Source organism: Ziziphus jujuba, chromosome 5 (genome assembly GCF_031755915.1).
Source record: "Ziziphus jujuba cultivar Dongzao chromosome 5, ASM3175591v1".
Taxonomy (NCBI): Eukaryota; Viridiplantae; Streptophyta; class Magnoliopsida; order Rosales; family Rhamnaceae; genus Ziziphus; species Ziziphus jujuba.
In genome coordinates this window covers 5,193,423-5,212,344 of record NC_083383.1, presented here as the reverse complement: position 1 = coordinate 5,212,344, position 18,922 = coordinate 5,193,423, and the positions used below count along the sequence as shown (strand labels likewise).

At 32.4% G+C, this 18,922-nt stretch overlaps 4 pseudogenes; all 4 read left to right on the top strand.

The window, feature by feature from the left end:
* Window positions 1-1,973: 1,973 nt before the first annotated feature.
* On the top strand, window positions 1,974-5,197 carry LOC132803706 (DNA-directed RNA polymerase subunit beta''-like; annotated as a pseudogene).
* A 708-nt stretch (window positions 5,198-5,905) lies between these two features.
* Window positions 5,906-6,594, top strand: LOC125420122 (small ribosomal subunit protein uS2c-like; annotated as a pseudogene).
* A 225-nt stretch (window positions 6,595-6,819) lies between these two features.
* On the top strand, window positions 6,820-7,517 carry LOC125420095 (ATP synthase subunit a, chloroplastic-like; annotated as a pseudogene).
* A 3,781-nt stretch (window positions 7,518-11,298) lies between these two features.
* On the top strand, window positions 11,299-11,913 carry LOC125420097 (ATP synthase subunit alpha, chloroplastic-like; annotated as a pseudogene).
* Window positions 11,914-18,922: the final 7,009 nt, after the last annotated feature.

The window sequence follows — 18,922 nt, the reverse complement described above, 5'->3', positions numbered from 1 at the left end:
TGTTTGGGTTTGGTTAAAATCAACTGAAAGGTAAGTGTAAAGGCGATTAAATGATACTTCGTCAGATGATTGTACAAGGATCAAATGATTGTACAAGGAAGTTGGTAAGTTATAGAAAAAAATAATGGAAAAGAATGATAAATCAAAATTTAAATTTGGAATTTAAATCAATTTAAAGGAATTTTTTATTGGATCGAGAATCAACCATTGAAGTAGGTATGGATAAAAGATCTTCCTATGCTATACTATTCAATGCTTGACGATGAATCAAATTGATAGCCCAGATATTGTTATTCATGATATTGATCTGATTCGATTACATCGAGACGTAATTCATCCCATTGAATTTGTAGATGAAAGATTTATCATCTCTATGCGATTAAATCCCGAGTTATTGCCAATTAAAGAAAAGTAAAATGATGAAATTATGGAAGTCAATATTCTTGAATTTATTGCTACTACAATGTTCACTCTAGTTCCTACTGCTTTTTTACTTATAATATACGTAAAAACAGTAAGTTAGAGTTTGAATTAAACTTGACTTTTTAGTTCTTATCAATGATTGAAGAAAAGAAATAAAATGAAAAGGATTCCAATTTCACGTATTAAATGAATGAAATGAACAAAATAGAATCATCAGTATTCTATGAGAAACGATAGTACGGTAGAAAAAGAGATTCATATTTTTCTTTCTACCATACTATCTAGAATTGTCATTGTACTGTATAAAGATTATTGTCTGAAGATACAGATTAATTTAATATATATCAATCTACATTATTATCTTCATATATATAGATATCAATTCCATATATAAATTACATAGTGTTGTGTCCCAATTTTATTTCTTCATCTAGTTCTATTTAATTTGTGTTGATTCCAATTAATAATAAGAAGTAATCAAAAGACAACTCTTATTCGTACGATTCTAATTCTTATATGTCAGATTGTTTTTAATATGAATCCGTGAGATTTGCTTGGAAAATGTGTTGATTATTTGGGGCATTCTATCATTGTCGTAGGTCCTTCACTTTCATCACATCGATGTGGATTGCCTCACAAAATAGCAATAGAACTTTTCCAGACATTTGTAATTCATGGTTTAATTAGACAACAGTTGGCTTCAAACATAAGAGTTGCTAAGAGTAAAATTTGGGAAAAGGAGTTGGTTGTATGGGAAATACTTTAGGAAGTTGTGCAAGGGCATCCCATATTGCTGAATTGGGCACCCACTCTGCATAGATTAGGCATATAGGCCTTCCAACCCATTTTAGTCGAAGGACATGCTATTTGTTTACATCCATTAGTTTGTAGGGGATTTAATGCAGACTTTGATGGGGATAAAATGGCTATTCATGTACCTTTATTTTTGGAAGGTCAAGCGGAGGCTTGTTTACTTATGTTTTCTCATACGAATCTCTTGTCACCAGTTATTGTCTTTGATCGTTCACCTCTAATGTAACATGTTCTCTCCCAGTTATATGATCAACGGGATCAGTCCGCTAAAGAATCCATAAAATATTCAATGAGAGCTATTGGGCTCTATGTATTAACAAGCGGGAATCGCTGAGGTATTTGTGCAAATAGGTATAATCCATGGAATCAAAGAAATTATCAAAATGGAAGAACTGACGATAATAAGTATACGAAAGAAAAGGTACCCCTTTTTTGTAATTCCTATGTTGCAATTGGAGCTTATTGGTAGAAAATAATCCATTGAGATAGTCCTTTGTGGCTTTGGTGGGAATTAGATCAACGCTTTATTACTTTAAGATAAGCTCCCCTTGAAGTTCACTATGTACCTTTGGGTACATATCATGAGATTTATGGGCCCTATCTAATAGTAAGAAGCATAAAAATAGAAATTCTTTGTATATACGTTCAAACCAGTGTTGGTCATATTTCTCTTTATCGAGAAATCAAAAAAGCTATACAAGGATTTTGCCTGGCCCGCTCATATGATACCTAATAATATGGTATCCAAGCTAAGTAATTCTATGACATCAGTGTGAATTCAGGTCTCTCTGGTTCAAGTAGCACCATAGTTCCTGAATTTCTACGTGAATCAAGATGAAGGAAAGGAAGTTTTCCAATCATTGACTCAAACCCATTGGCGAACCCCACTCAGTGGAATATGGGGTACTTATGGCAGAACGAGCTAATCTGGCCTTTCATAATAAAGTGATAGATGGAACTGCCATTAAATAACTTATTAGTAGATTAATAGACCATTTCAAAATGGTATATACATCACACATCTTGGATCAAGTAAAGACTCTAGGATTCCAAAAAGCCACCTCTATATCCATTTCGTTAAAAGTTAATGATCTTTTAACAATACCTTTTAAGGGATGGCTAGTCCAAGATGTTGAACAACAAGGTTTGATTTTGGAAAAACACCATCATTTTGGGAATGTACACGAGGTAGAAAAATTACGAGAATCTATTGAGATATGGCATGCTACAAGTTACTATTTGCGATAAGAAATGAATCCTAATTTTAGGATGACTAGCCCTTTTAATCCAGTCCATATAATGTCCTTTTCAGGAGCTAGAGGAAATGCATGTCAATTACACTAATTAGTGGGTATGAGAAGGTTGATGTCAGATCCAGAAGGACAAATGATTGATTTACCTATTCAAAGCAATTTATGTGAAGGATTGTCTTTGACGGAATATATCATTTCTTGTTACGGAGCTCGTAAAGGAGTTGTGGATACTGCTGTACGAACATCGGATGCTAGATATCTTACATGCACACTTGTTGAAGTAGTTCAACACATTGTTTACGTAGAACAGATTGTGGCACCACCCAAGGTATTTCTGTGAGTCCTCGCAATAGGATGATGTCAGAAAGAATTTTTATCCAAACATTGATTGGTCATGTATTAGCAGACGATATATATGGGCCCTCGATGTATTGCGATCCGAAATCAAGAAATTGGGATTGGACTTGTCAATCGATTCATAACCTTTCAAACACAGCCAATATCTATCCTAACTCCCTTTACTTGTAAGAGCACGTCTTGGATCTGCTGATTATGTTATGGTTAGAGCCCTGCTCATGGTGACCTGGTCGAATTGGGAGAAGCTATAGGTATTATTGCGGGTCAATCTATTACGAAACTGGGCACTCAACTAACATTAAGAACTTTTTATATTGGTTGGGTATTCACAGTGGGTACTGCAGAACATGTACAAGCCCCTTCTAATGGAAAAATAAAATTCAATGAGGATTTGGTTCATCCTACACTTACACGTCATGGGCATCCTGCTTTTCTAGATTATATAGATGTGTATGTAACTACTAAGAGTAAAGATATTATGCATAACGTGACTATTCCACAAAAAAGTTTTATTTTAGTTCAAAATGATCAATATGTAGAATCTGAACAAGTTATTACTGAAATTTGAGCGAGAACATACATTTTAAATTTTAAAGAAAAGGTTCAAAAACATATTTATTCTGACTGAGAGGGAGAAATGCACTGGAGTACCAATGTATACCATGCACTGAAATTTACATATAGTAATGTCCATCTCTTACCAAAAACAAGTCATTTATGGATATTGTCAGGAGGTTCATGCCGATCCAGTGTCGTCCCCCTTTAACCCCACAAAGATCAAGATCAATGAACGTTCCTTTTATTTTTGCTGAAGGAAAAATTTTTTCTAGCCCTTCAGGAAATCCAATAAATAATGATCAAGTAAAACACAAATTTTTTAGTTTGGGTCTTTCTGGTAAAACAGAAAGTATCATTTTGGATTATTCAGAATTTTATCGAATCATATATAAAGGTCATTGCAATTTCATATTTCCTTCTATTCTACATGAGAATTCTGATTTATTTTTATTGGCAAAGAAATAATGAAATAGATTATTATTCAATTCTAGTGGATTCAAAAATGGGAGAAAAAACTAATGCTTCATCCCACTATTTCGATTGAAATACTGATAAATGGTATTTTTCATAAAAATATTATTTTTGATTATTTTGATGATCCTCAATACAGAAGAAAAAGTTCAAGAATTACTAAATATGGGACGATAGGGTTGTATTCAATCCTCAAAAAAAGAGGATTTGCTTGAATATCAAAGAGTTAAAGAATTTAAGCCAAAATACTAAATGAAAGTAGATCGATTTTTTTTTTATTCCCGAGGAAGTGCATATTTTACCCGAATCTTATTCCATAATGGTATGGAACAATAGTATCATTGGAGTAGATGCACAAAACACTTTAAACATAAGAAGTCAAGCAGGCATATTGGTACGAGTGGAGAGAAAAAAAAAATATTGAACTTAAAATCTTTTCTAGAGATATCCATTTTGCTGTAGAGATGGATAAGATATTTCGACACAGCGGCATCTTGATACTGCTAGGAACTGTAAAAAAAAATATATATATTCTTTAAGGAAATGGCAAATCAATTCAGGGTAAATTTTATTCTAGAACTTGATAATGTAGAACTTAGAGTTGTAAATTATATTCTTTATGGAAATGGAAAATCAATTCGAGGAATTTTTAGCACAAGCATTCAATTAGTTGAGACTCGTTTAGTGTTGAATTTGGACCAAGACAAAAAAAAAAATTCTTCCATTGAAGAGGCCCATGCTCCCTTTCCTAAAAATCAACTTAGTGAAATCCCATATTTCATATATCAGAAAAAGGAATGATCCGTTAAGTGCAGGATTGATCTCTGATAATAGGTCAAACCGTACCAATCCATTTTAATCTATTTATTCCAAGGAAAGGATTCAACAATCACTTAGCCAAGATCAAGGAACTATTTGTACGTTGTTGAATAGAAGTAAAGAATCTGAATCTTTGATAATTTTGTCATCGTTTAATTGTTTTCAAATGGGTCCATTCAGTGATGTAAAATATTACAATGTAATAAAAGAATCAATTAAAAGAGATCCTCCAATTAGGAATTCGTTAGGCCCTTTAGGAACAGCCTCTCAAATTGATAATTACCTTTTAAAAACATATAATCAGATCTCGATAACTAAATATTTAGAACTTGACAGTTTGAAACATACTTTTCAAGTACTTAAATATCGTTTAATGGATGAAAACGGGAGAATTTATAATTTTGCTCCATGCAGTAACATCCTTTTGAATCCATTCAACTTAAATTGGCATTTTCTCCATCATAATTATGATCATAATTATTGTGTAGAAACATCTACAATAATTAGCCTGGGGCAGTTTATTTGTGGAAATGTATGTATAGCTAATCCCTAAAATCGGGCCAAGTTATAATTGACTCTGTGGTAATAAGATCGGCAAAGCCTTATTTGGCCACTCCATGAGCAACTGCTCATGGCCATTATGGAGAAATACTTTCCAAAGGAGTTACATTTATATATGAAAAATCGAGATCTGGTGATATGACGCAGGGTCTTCCAAAGTGAAATAAGTGTTAGAAGTGCGTTCGATGGATTCAATATCGATGAACCTAGAAAAGAGGGTTGAGAGCTGGAACGAAACATATAACAAGAGTTCTTGGAATTCCTTAGGGATTCTTGATTGGTGCTGAGCTAACTATAGTGTAAAGTCATATCTCGTTGGTTAATAAGATCCAAAAGGTTTATCGATCCTAGGGGGTGCAGATCCATAATAAACATATTGAAATTATTATATGTTAAATAACATCAAAAGTGTTGATTTCATGATTCCTAAAAGTGAATTCATCCTTTTTTCTATTTGTGTTGTGGTCGTTTAATTTGGTAATAGAAATAAAGATAATAACGAATAGAAAGAAATGAATGCTTAAGATCGTGTATCAATGGCCAATCTTTGGTATAAGAGAAGGTTCCGTGGGAACAATTATTTATTTCTATTTTAGCTTCTTTTTTTTTTTTCAATGAAAAAAAAAAAAAGAGAAGAAGTGTGGGGAGAGATGGCAAGAAGATATTGGAACATCAATTTGGAAGAGATGATAGGAGCAGGAGTTCATTTTGGTCATGGTACTAGGAAATGGAATCCTTGAATGGAACCTTATATCTCTGCAAGGCGTAAAGGTATTCATATCATAAATCTTACCAGAACTGCTCGATTTTTGGCAGAAGCTCGTGATTTAGTTTTTGATGCAACAAGTAGAGGAAAACAACTCTTAATTGTTGGTACCAAAAATAAAGTAGCGGATTTAGTTGCACGGGCTGCAGTAAAGGCTCGGTGTCATTATGTTAATAAAAAATGGCTCGGTGGTATGTGAACGACATGGTATACTACAGAGGCTTTAGGGACTTGAGAACGGAAGAAAAGACGAGGAGACTCAATCGTCTTCCGAAAAAGGGTGTGACTATGTTGAAGAGACATTTATCTCACTTGCAAACATATCTCGGCGGGATTAAATATATGATTGGATTGCCCAATATTGTAATAATTGTTTATCAGCGAGAAGAATCTATAGCTCTTTACCAATGCATGAATTTGGGCATTCCAACAATTTGTTTAATCGATACAAATTGTGACCCATATCTAGCAGATATTTCAATTCCAGCAAATGATGACGCTATAGCTTCAATTCGATTAATCCTTAATAAATTAGTATTTGCTATTTGTGAGGGCTGTTCTAGCTATATATGAAATTCTTTGATTAATAATACGATAAGTAAATTATTTTTGGAACTCCATAGAATAGATTTATTAAATCGGTTATTATTTCTGACTCGTACAAAAGAGATAAAAATAACCAAGGATATTAAGTGATTAGCAAGTATTCAAAATATCCAATGCAAGTATGCAAATAAAAAATGAGATGGTTAAATCAAAATAATTCCTTTTAAAGTTCTATTTCTTTCAGAGGTTAATATGAATGTTTTATTATATTCCATCAACACACTAAAAGAGTTATACAATCTATCCGGTGTGGAAGTAGGCCAACATTTCTATTGGCAAATAGGAAGTTTCCAAGTCCATGGCCAAGTACTTATTACTTCTTAGGTTGTAATTGCTATCTTATTAGGTTTAGCCAATATAGCTGTTTGTAATCCACAAACCATTCTGATGTGAGCAAAATGCAGATTGGAGAAGAATATGGTCCCTGGGTTCCATTTATTGGAACTATATTTTTATTTATTTTTGTTTCGAATTGGTTAGGGGTTCTTTTACCCTAGAAAATCATACAGTTACCTCACTGGGAGTTAGCCGCGCCCACAAATGATATAAATACTACTGCTATTTTAGCTTTACTCATGTCAATAGCATGTTTCTATGTGTGCCTTTCAAAAAAGGGGTTAGGTTATTTCAGTAAATACATTCAACCAACCCCAATCCTTTTGCCCATTAACATCTTAGAAGATTTCACAAAACCCTTATCACTTAGTTTTCTACTTTTCGGAGATATATTGGGCGATGAATTAGTAGTTGTTGTTCTTGTTTCTTTAGTACCTTTAGTGGTTCCTATACCTGCCATGTTCCTTGGATTATTTACAAGTGGCATTCAAGCTCTTATTATTGCAACCATAGCTGCAGCTTTTATGGGTGAATCCATGGAAGGTCATCATTGATTAGTTTTCGACATAATCTTTTTTTTTTTAGGTTAGCCTGACGGCATGTCTACGTGTCTCAAATAAGATCGAAATAAAAATAAAGTATATACGATATAGAGTAATAGTAAAAAGAATATTACGATATTACGGAATTGTAAAAAAAAAAAAAAAAAAAAGAAAAAAGATCTTTTAGATCTTTTTCCTTAAATTCATGTTTGGTTGATTTATACCAACCTCCAATGAATACTCCTTTTCTATTGATATTATTTTGTTTCATTCAATTCACCGATTCACCAAAAAAAATTAATAAATAATAAATTACATGAACTTCGATAAACTCAATTTTGATATTTCTATGCAATGATTATGTTTAATGAATTTGTTAGTTAGATTGATTGTACTCGTGGGTGATAATGATAAATAAAAATAGAAGATAAGAGGATATTTATAAAAAAAAAGGGTTGCTTTTGGGGGGGGCGCGGGCGAGTTCGAACTAGATGTATGTAATCTAATTGTTATAAGACAATTCTTATGTATGTTTTGAAGAATGATTCTAGAATCCGACTGAATCTAAGAGATGAATAGTTGGTTTACGTTATGGGGGAAAGACATGTAGATGTGATATTCGATATTAACTAGGTATATATGAATTAAAGATATATTTAATTTGCCCTACTATTGCGTTATGAATTTTGATACGGATTCCAATATAAGTCCTTCCATTTTGATTGTAATTTTTTTGAATATTGAATGAATTTAAATCAAGAAAAAGAACAAAGAATGGTTCCGAAAAAAAATAAAAAAGAAAGAGCTGGTCGACCAAAAGTCATACGAATTAACAAAAATTACGTGGATAGGAAAATATTGAAGCAGCTCTGTTGCTTCAAGAATATTATTATTTCAATTCGGGGTTTTTAGTGACTTTGAAAGGATAAATCTTAGCGATAGAATAAGTAAGCAATAATTCATTGGTTGATTGTATCATTAACTATTTCTTTATTTTCTTTATTTTTTGCGAGGAATTTATCATGAATCCACTGACTTCTACCATTTCCGTTATTCCTGCTGGATCGGCTATTAGGCTTCCTTCTATTGGACCTAGGGTTGGACAAGGTACTACTGCAGGCCAAGATGTGGAGGGGATCAACCAGAAGCAGAGGGAAAAATACGAGGTACTTTATTGCTTAATCTGGCTTTTACAGAAGCTTTAACAATTTATGGACTGGTCATGGCATTAGTGCTTTTATTTACGAATCCATTTGTTTAATCCTAAAAATATTTTTGTTTTTCTTTTTTATTTCCTTGGATTTGCTGCTCTTTCTTTTTCATATTATATTAAGATTTCACTCCTACAATTTTGTATTTGTTGTGACAACAACCCCCTAGAAGGACTGGTTTGAGTATGAGGAATTAAATTAGCCGATTAACTCGCTTTCTTCTCTTAGTCTAATGGAACATTTGTTAGGAAGTATTGCAACAAACAATAAATTTTATTTCGCAACTAACATAAGATCTGGTACCTAATTCCACTTATTGGAAGTTTCCAATTGTGAAAAAAAAATCTATTTATATCTATATTTTGACTTTTACCCTATTGCTATTTAATTTACAAAAATAATAGAATAAAAAAATATAGATAATTAGTCTATCCATAAAAAGAAGGAAGAGGAAATCATATGAAAAATGTAACCGATTCTTTCCTTTTCTTGGGTTATTGGCCATTCGCCAAGAGTTTTGGGTTTAATACCAATATTTTAGCAACAAATCCAATAAATCCAAGTGTAGTCTTTGGTGGATTAATTTTTTTTGGAAAGGGAGTGTGTGCGAGTTGTTTATTTCAAGAATAGGCTGGATCAAACCAATTGCACTTTTTCTTTTTCATTATAACTCAAAAAGGTGCACGATTCCACGAATTACTTCTGAATAAATTAAGAAATCATATTTAAGAACCACAGCATTTCATGATTCATTGGTAAATCTACTTTGATTCTCTATCAACCAATCATGTGGGATTGTTGATAGGGTTAAAGCTAAATTGTTTGAAGTCCAGATGCATTGTGGTACTCTTTCTACTATTATGTTAATACAAAATATGTTGATCCATAAATGGTTTCAAAGAGTTGGATTCTTTTTCGATATAAAACACTCATGTGGATAAAAAAATGATTTGAACCCGTTATTTGTATTTGATTTTTAAACATTAGAAAAATGGATATTTCACCCCCCCCCCTTTTTTTTATCTTTTTTATCCAATGCTGAATCGATGACCTGTGCATAAAGTAAAAAGAATTCTTTGGATTTGAAAAAAAAAAAAAAAAACAACTTTGTTGACAATTATTTGTTTGGTCAGAAGAGTCCTTCGAATATTATGTTCTTGGATTAATGATCAGCTTCTTTACTTTCAAAAATATGACTAGATAAAAGAGGATAGGCTCATTACATTAAAAAAAGCTAGGGAGCTTCCCTCATACATAAGTAATTGGGCATGAGATCCAAATGAATCAAAAGATTCATGGTTGGTTTGGGAAGGGATCGTGGAAGTTTTGAAATGAATGGAAAGATAATCTACTTTTGTTAAGTGATTTATTAGATAATTGAAAATAGCGGATCTTGAAGACTATTAAAATTCAGAAGAACTACGCCGGAGGGCCGTGGAATGGCTGGAAAAAGCCCGACCCCACTTGCAGAAAGTAGAAAAGGAAGTTGAGTGTTTTGAGTGAATGGATACTCTAAAATAGAATGAGAAAAATTGAATTTCATTATTTCAACTTATAAAACCTGGGAACAATTAGAAAATTACAAAATGAAACCTTTCATTTTGAACAACTAAAAACTATTAATCAAGTTCGACAATGGGTTTTCCAACAAGCCTTACAAGGAGCTCTAATAACTTTGAATAATTGTTTGAACACCGAGTTACATTTACATACCATCAATACTAATATTGGCATGTTTGGAACGATGAAAGAAATAAAGGGTTAGTCTTTCTACTGCAGGCATTAATTTTTTTTTTCAAACAAAAATAAGAATTGAGAAATACTCATGGTAACGATTCGAGCAGATGAAATTAGTAACATTATTCGTGAACGTATTGAGCAATATAATAGAGAAGTAAAGATTATAAATACCCGTAGTGTGCTCCAAGTAGGCGATGGCATTGCTCCTATTTATAGTCTTGATGAAGTAATGGCAAGGGAATTAGTAGAATTTGAAGAAGGTACGATAGGCATTGCTCTGAATTTGGAATCAAATAATGTCGGTGTTGTATTAATGGGTGATGGTTTGATGATATAAAAGGGAAGTTCTATAAAAGCAATAGGAAGAATTGCTCAAATCCTGATAAGTGAGGCTTTTTTAGGTCATGTTATAAATGCTCTGGGTAAACCTATTCATGGTCAAGGTGAAATTTCAGCTTCTGAATCCCGGTAAATTGAATCTCCCGCCTTGGGTATTATTTCAAGACATTCGGTATATGAGCCTCTTCAAGCAAGACTTATTTCTACTGATTCGATGATTCCTATAGGATGTGGTCAGCGAGAATTAATTATTAAGGACAGGCAAACCAGTAAAACAGCAGTAGCCACAGATACAATTCTCAATCAACAAGGGCAAAATGTAATATGCGTTTATGTAGCTATTGGTTAAAAAGCATCTTTTATGGCTCAGGTGGTGACTACTTTACAGGAAAGGGGAGCAATGGATTACACTATTATGGTAACTGAAATGGCCGATTCTCCAACTACATTACAATAGCTCACCCCTTATACAGGAGTTGCTCTGGCTGAATATTTTATGTACCATGAACAACACACTTGAATTATTTATAACGATCTCTCAAAACAACCACAGGCTTATCGCCAAAATGTCTCTTGTATTACGTAGACTACCGGTCGAGAAGCTTATCCAGGAGATGTTTTTTATTCGCAATCACGCCTTTTGGAAATAGCAGCTAAATCAAGTTCTCATTTAGGTGAAGGAAGCATGACTGCTTTACCAATAGTTGAGACTCAATCGGGAGATATTTCAGCTTATATTCTTACTAATGTAATTTCCATTACAGATGGAAAAATATTCTTATCCATCGATCTATTCAATACCGGAGTCAGACCTGCTATTAATGCTGGAGTCAAATATCCGCAGCTCAAATTAAAGCCATGAAACAAGTAGCTGGCAAATCAAAATTGGAATTGGCACAATTCGCAGAATTAGAAGCCTTTGCACAATTCACCTCTGATCTCGATAAAGCTACTCGAATCATTTGGCAAGAGGTCAACGATTATGTGAGTTACTGAAACAATCTCAATCAGCCCCTCTCACGGTGGAAGAACTGATAATGACTTTTTATACTGGAACCAATGGTTATCTTGATTCATTAGAAAATGGGCAGGTAAGGAAATTTCTCGTTGAGTTATGAACTTACTTAAAAACGACTAAACCTCAGTTCCACGAAATCATAGCTTGTACCAAGACATTTACCGAGGAAGCAGAAGCCCTTTTGAAAGAAGCTATTCAGGAACAGCTGGAATGTTTTCTACTTCAGGAACAAGTATAAAGAAAAGAAATTGATCACTTTTAATTTTTATCAATCTTAATTCAATATTAATTAAATCTTAATTTAATACAAATTTTAAAATTTAATACTAATTTTAATAATAATAATAAAATTATATACTTTTTTATTATATAATTAATAATTATATAATTATTTAAATTATTTTAAAATAAAATATAAACAAAAATATAAAATATAAAAAAAATTGTTTTTTTAATAATTATTTTCTATAATAATATAGATATAATAAACATTCAAGGAGAAATAGAACATTCAAGGGGAAAAGAACGTAGAATATGAAATGAAAGTAAATGAAAGATAAGAAAAATAAAAGCAGAGTGGAAGTAAATAAATAAGCGGAAGGAAAAGAAAGTAAATAGAAGAGGTGGCAAAGCCAGCCAAGAACAATTATAAAATAAAATGTAAAATAGATATATAAAATAATAGAATATATTGAAGGCGGTAGAACCAGCCAAGCAATATAACTCAAAATAAATGATGAAAATCAATAATTGAAAATAATTAAATGCAAATGCTTACTTGATTAAGAAGAGTACCACAAATTGGTATCTCAGTTGATTACAAAGCACTCAAACTAACACTAAAATATTTTGATTACAATTGATTATGAGAAGAAGAAGAGAGGAGGGAGAAGAGGAGAAACTCTGCCAAGAAAACTCTCTAATTCTCTACTCAATTCAACTCCTGCTATATGTGGTGGTGAGGCTCCTTTATATAGGCAAAGGAGGGCTTGATTGGATGAGTAGGGCTCCTGTTGATTGAAATGATTGTGCCGGTGAACAGTATCTTAAAATAGTATCCTGAACAATATTTTGCTTTTCGGTGCTTTTTACTGTTCATGAACAGTGATTGAATAGTCTCTCGTGATCTGCTTTTGTGAGTGGAATTCTGAAAGCAACTCTGCACTGTCAGAGATTCCTGATGTTGATTATGACTCAGCCTTCCATGAGGTTGTTGATGTTGTGGTCTTCTTCATCTCCAAACTGGTAGGCATCATCTTCGTCTTGATCAAATTCTGTATCTTCTACGGATGCTTGATTATTGTTAGTATTGATAATTCTGTGTTTTTTGAACATTTTGTGATAAACAGCAGCAAGGTCTGGATACATTGTTTTGTAGTGGAAAGAGGCAAATACATCATTTCATACAAATCTGAAACCATTATGAATATATAATTTTGTATATTGATTTTCTTTGGCTAGAAAATATTTTTGATTGATTCCTTGGAGATTAAAATTGTCACCAAAAACAGCAGCTCTCCAATGGCGTAATTGTTTTGTAATAGGGTTAGAACATCTGTGGACTTCTTCGTCTTGTCTGAGGTGATGAGTAACATATTTTGATTTTTCAAAAGTGATTAGGAGTCTTGCTGGTTCCCATCTGTGGATCCATTCAGGGGGTGTGGATGTGATGTGAACAGCAATATATCCTTGTTTGAGAGGACTATAATGGTGAGGTAGGAAGAGACAGGTAATGCCCATTTTTAATAATTCAGTACAATTTTGGGCTTGATCTGTGCGGGTGAATATGATTGTGCCAATTAATCCCCAATCAAATAGGGTGGCCCATGTGATTGTTTTACCTTGGAAAATGAAATTGTGAAAGGTTGGGGCATATAATCCAACTCGGTGGATGGCATAACTGATTTCATGTGGGCAGCTGACATGATTAAGTGGGAGTGTAGCAGGGTCACATGTAGTACATTTTTTATTGGAAGGGTGTAAGGCAGCTTCAGTGTATACATACATTCCTCAGGGACAAGTATGGGGTGACTCTACAAAGGAGAGTAGCATTCTTTGGAGAAAACTAAACTCTTCACAGAATTGTTTCTTTTTTATTTTCCAGATGTGGGAAATGATTTTAGGAGGTAAACCAGCTTGGTGTAACCATTGATTTGGATAGAAAAAGATACGAGCAGGATTCCATGGTAAGGTGTACGATTTGGTTGAGAGTATGGAAGAATAAGGGGTATGACTGGTAGATCCTTGATTTTGATTGAAAGGTTGCTTTTGTTTTGATTGAAAGGTTGCCTTTCGTCCCAAAGCATGCCCAACCCATTATAGCATTATAATGCTATCTATCAGAAAAAAGATTGCCTTTTAAAATAAAACACCTTTCTATTTAAGAGTATAATAATAAAAGTATAATATTGGATTCGAAAATTTTTATTAGTATTCTTAATAAGTCCTCTCTGAATCATATCTTTTTCACAAATTGAATAGTATTCAAATAACACGCAGATATAATTGGATCCATTTGTGACCCCTAAATGTTAAATATTTAACATAAAATATCTATAATTCCTTTCAATAACAATTTTTTAGTTTATATGTATAGGGGTCCCATATTATTGTTATTTCGATTCCAATTTTAGAAATCAGTATGAAAAAACAACAACCTTACCTTACACCAGTCTCTATCCACTAGTTCACTAAAAAACTAAATTAGATTTTTTAGCTATCTAGGTTTTTAATCATTGATGGTTTAATACAAATATGGCTTTCTCTTAGGATGCTAAAATGCGGTCCTTTCTTTAAAATGTTATTCAAATAATGATCTCAAGTTTGGAAAATTTTCAATCACTTAAATCTTTTTTATGATTTCTTATGAGTTCATAGTACTCGAAGAAGTATGAAATTGGTAAATTTATCCTATCACTATCAAGTTACTTGAGAGTGCATATTCAAAAATAAATTTTTTATTTTAATCATGGTATTCTTGATATTTATATTTTATTTATATTTTATTATATTAAGTAAATAAATAATGAAATAAAATATATATTAAAATAAATATATGTATTGGGTGTTGAGGATTAAATCGAATTTGTTTGGAGACTTCGTTAGAACCTAGCCATTCATATTTCATATAGAAAGAAAAAGTATAGATTACTATGTACCGACCGAACCAATGACTATTCATGATTCCATAACTGAATCAATTACATATTGGTTCCAAACTGAAGGAATGTTATGGTAAAACTTCATTTAAAATGATGTGGTAGAAAGCAATGTGCGACTTGAAGGACGCGATCTGTTGTGGATTCTTACATCCGCCATTATTATATAGGAATTATAGAGGAATGAAAGTGCTCTTGACTTGACATCGTTTCTTCTGTTTCAATAGAACTCTTTTTTTTTTTTTTTGGGGGGGGGGGGTGGTGATGTAAATCGTACATGATGGAGCTCAAGTAAAAAGTATTGATTCATTTCTTGGAGGCAAGAATCTACGGTTAGTATTAATCAATAAACTGGGACAACTTCATAAATATATTTGTAAATATATTTTCCATATATAAATTGAAAGGGTCCTATTCAAGCAAGTTTCAAATTCAAAAGTCAAATTTTTTTGAATTGGTAAAACTTTTTCGATCAAATCAAGAGTGTATTGCACAATAATCACTCAGTCGTAGGATTCTTTGATAGAAAGAAATTATAAAAAGGGTATGTTTCTGCCATTTTGAAACGATTCAAAATCACCAAAGTAATGTCTAAATACAATGATTCAAGGAAAAGATAAAGGATCCTAGAACAAAGAAATACAGTTTTCGATTGTCTCTACAACTCGATCAGAGTGCAGAATCAAAAGGGATTCTCAAAGAGAAAGACAAAAGAGGGGTTAGAGACCACTCAATAAATGAAATGCTTAAAAAGTTTCCTTGAGTTATTTGAGAGTTATCCAACTTGATTTATGATGTTGTAAATTGTAAATATGAATAAGTTTTTTTGGTGGGGGAGAGAATAAGTATTTAAATCATAGTCTAGTTGATTTGATGATTTTATGGATATATTTGACCTTATCATTCTATAGATAGATATAATTTCCAATTTTCTTAAGATGTACGAGGAAAAAGCTTCTTATACATTTCTAAGCGGGTATCGTTCATCTATCCCAATGAGCCATTTATCGAATCGTTGCAATTGATGTTCGATCCAGAAGAGAAGGAATAGATCTTTGGAAAGTGGGTTTTTATGACCCGATAAAGAATCAAACCTATTTAAATGTTCCTACTATTCTATATTTCCTTAAAAAGGTGCTCAGCCTACAGGAACTGTTCATGATATTTCAAAGAAAGCGGGGGTTCTTATGAAAGTTAGCCTTAATCACCAAATGACAGTCAATTAATGAAATATGTCAAAATGAAATATATAAGAAATATAAAAATAAAGAAGGTGGAGATCACATGTAGAGAGCTTTGTATAGTCTTTTCTCTGCTATTCTGTTTTATTTGTTATTCCTACTTTCAATTTTGGGTATTTCCATTATTTGTAATGGGGGTTAGCTGGAGTTTTATAAACGGAAAAAAAAAAGGGGGATTAAGCTTTTTTCTTTTACTTTTATTGATAGATTGACTAAATTCGAGCTTTTTTCTACTTCTTCTTTTTTTTTTCTTTATTACTTTTTTCTTACGTCTACATCTCTTATTTCTCTATATGTCGAGGCAAAAGGGTCCTGCATCTTTCTATATCCCTCAAGAATCCCTGATTTTACTAAGAATCTATTTTGTCGGATCATATTATAACGAATTTTTTCGTCAAGGGAAAAACAATAATGAAGAATAATAAAAATAAATAATGAACATTATAAAAAAGTTAATTATCATACATATATTGCATGTAAAAAGATGACTAAGCCCATTTATTTACTTATTTTATTTACATATTTACACTTTTGATTTATATTAATTATATTATATACGTGCTTAGTATATTCTAGTCTATTATATAGTTTACAAACTTATAATATTTTCTTTTTTTATTTACTATATGAGCAACTGAATTATAGCTATTTTCAAATGGATCGATATCGGGATGAATTTCTGAAATGTAAAGTCAATATATATATGTAGATATCTATAAGATATCATATGAAAGGGATGTTCATATTTTAGTTTAGATCTAGGCAATTCAATGAATTACTCCTAAAAGTTCACATCATAACAGTGCTAGTTGATGAGAGTTACTTCGGAACCAGAAAAATGAAAGTAATTTTATTTTTTTTGGTTATTCCCCAATTTCAATAAAATGTAACAAGATCTAGTATAGTATGAGTTGGCGATCAGACCGTATATGAATAGAACTTATAGCAGGGTCTCGAAAAATGAGTAATTTCTGCTGGGCATTTATCCTTTTTTTAAGGTTTAGTAGGATTTTTATTGGTTGGAGCTTCCAGTTATTTTGGTAGGAATTTTATATCTTTAGTTCCCTCTCAGCAAATAATTTTTTTTTTCCATAAGGGATCATGATGTCTTTTTATTAGTTCCTATTTATGGTGCACAGTTTCGTGGAACGTAGGTAGTGGTTATGAACGATCCGATATAAAATATGGAATAGTGTGTATTTTTCATGGGGGATTTCGTGGAAAAAATTGTCGCATCTTCCTCCGATTCCTTATGAAAGACATTCAGTCCATCAGAATAGAAGCAAGAGTTACAATGATGTTTATAATGCTACAGCGGCGGGCATAGTAAGCAAAATCATAAGGAAAGAAAGAGGGGGATATGAAATAACCATAGTGGATGCATCAAATGGACGTCAAGTGGTTGATATTATCACTCTGGGACCAGAACTTCTTGTTTTAGAGGGAGAATCCGTCAAACATGATCAATCAGTAACGAGCAATCCTAATGTGGGTGGATTTGGTCAGGGGGATGGGGAAATAGTACATTAAGATCCACTACGTGCCCAAGGACTTTTACTCTTCTTAGCATATGCTATTTTGGCACAAATATTTTTGGTTCATAAAAACAAACAGTTTGAGAAAGTTCAATTGTTCAAAATGAATTTCTAGATCCTAAGATTTATCCACACCAAGCTCTAAAAAGAATCCACCTTTTGTCGCCAATTATGTCATGTAATTATGGATGATCAAAAAAGTTCTGAAAAAGCTTCTTGTTTTTTTATATTTTTTTTGTCCGAGTTCAGGAATTGAATTACTTGGATCTCACTCCTAGTATATATACCGTGAAGAAGACTATTTGAGTTTACTCCCCTCTTCTTTATTTCTTTGTTTTTTTTTATTTCCTTGTTTTTTCACGTGTCGGCAGATTGACCCATCAAGTGATACGAACCTAGGATGACCTGCGCCTAAACCCGTATTATATTAGCTCAGATCTAATTATGTTCAAGTTCTAATGGTCACCTTGATCCCTAACCAACTTGTGATTAGAAACCTTGGTATATAATGAAGACGCCACAATAGGTGATGGATATCCTATTGATAAGTCAAGCTAAAACACTCATTCACTACTGGTGTTTTAGGTGTTCAAAAGAACAAAGAGAAATTCAATCTCACAAAATAAATTTTGAATATTATTAATGGTGTGTTCTTCCACAAAAATAAGCCCTTTTATAGACTAAGAGAAAACAAGATAAACCCTAATTACAATAGGTCAAATCGGCCATGCAATGAAGATTCCTAATATGGTCGAAAGTCTCCTCATTTCCTAATCTAATTTTGATTAATTAATTCCTTTATTTTGAATTATGAATTAATTAATTTATAATGAAAATAATATAATAATAACTTTTCTAAACTTATTTTTCCAGAAAATAAGTAAATAGAAACCAAAAAGTAAAGAAAATTTCCTAAAACAAAAAGTAGAAACCAAATTAGGAAACTAAAATACTATCCTTTCGACTAAGTTGACTTTGATTAATCTTTGACCAATTTAGGCTCTAACTCAGCTTCCATATGCTTTGTAGGATGCCAAATAGACTGATTATGAAGTCCCACACGTTGCCCTTGTCTGGAGGAAAGAGAAAAATCTAACTCAGCAGAATATAGTAAAGTCAACGGAAAATACAGCAAAACCCGGCCAAATTCTCTCTCATGCGCACACCACTTAAAT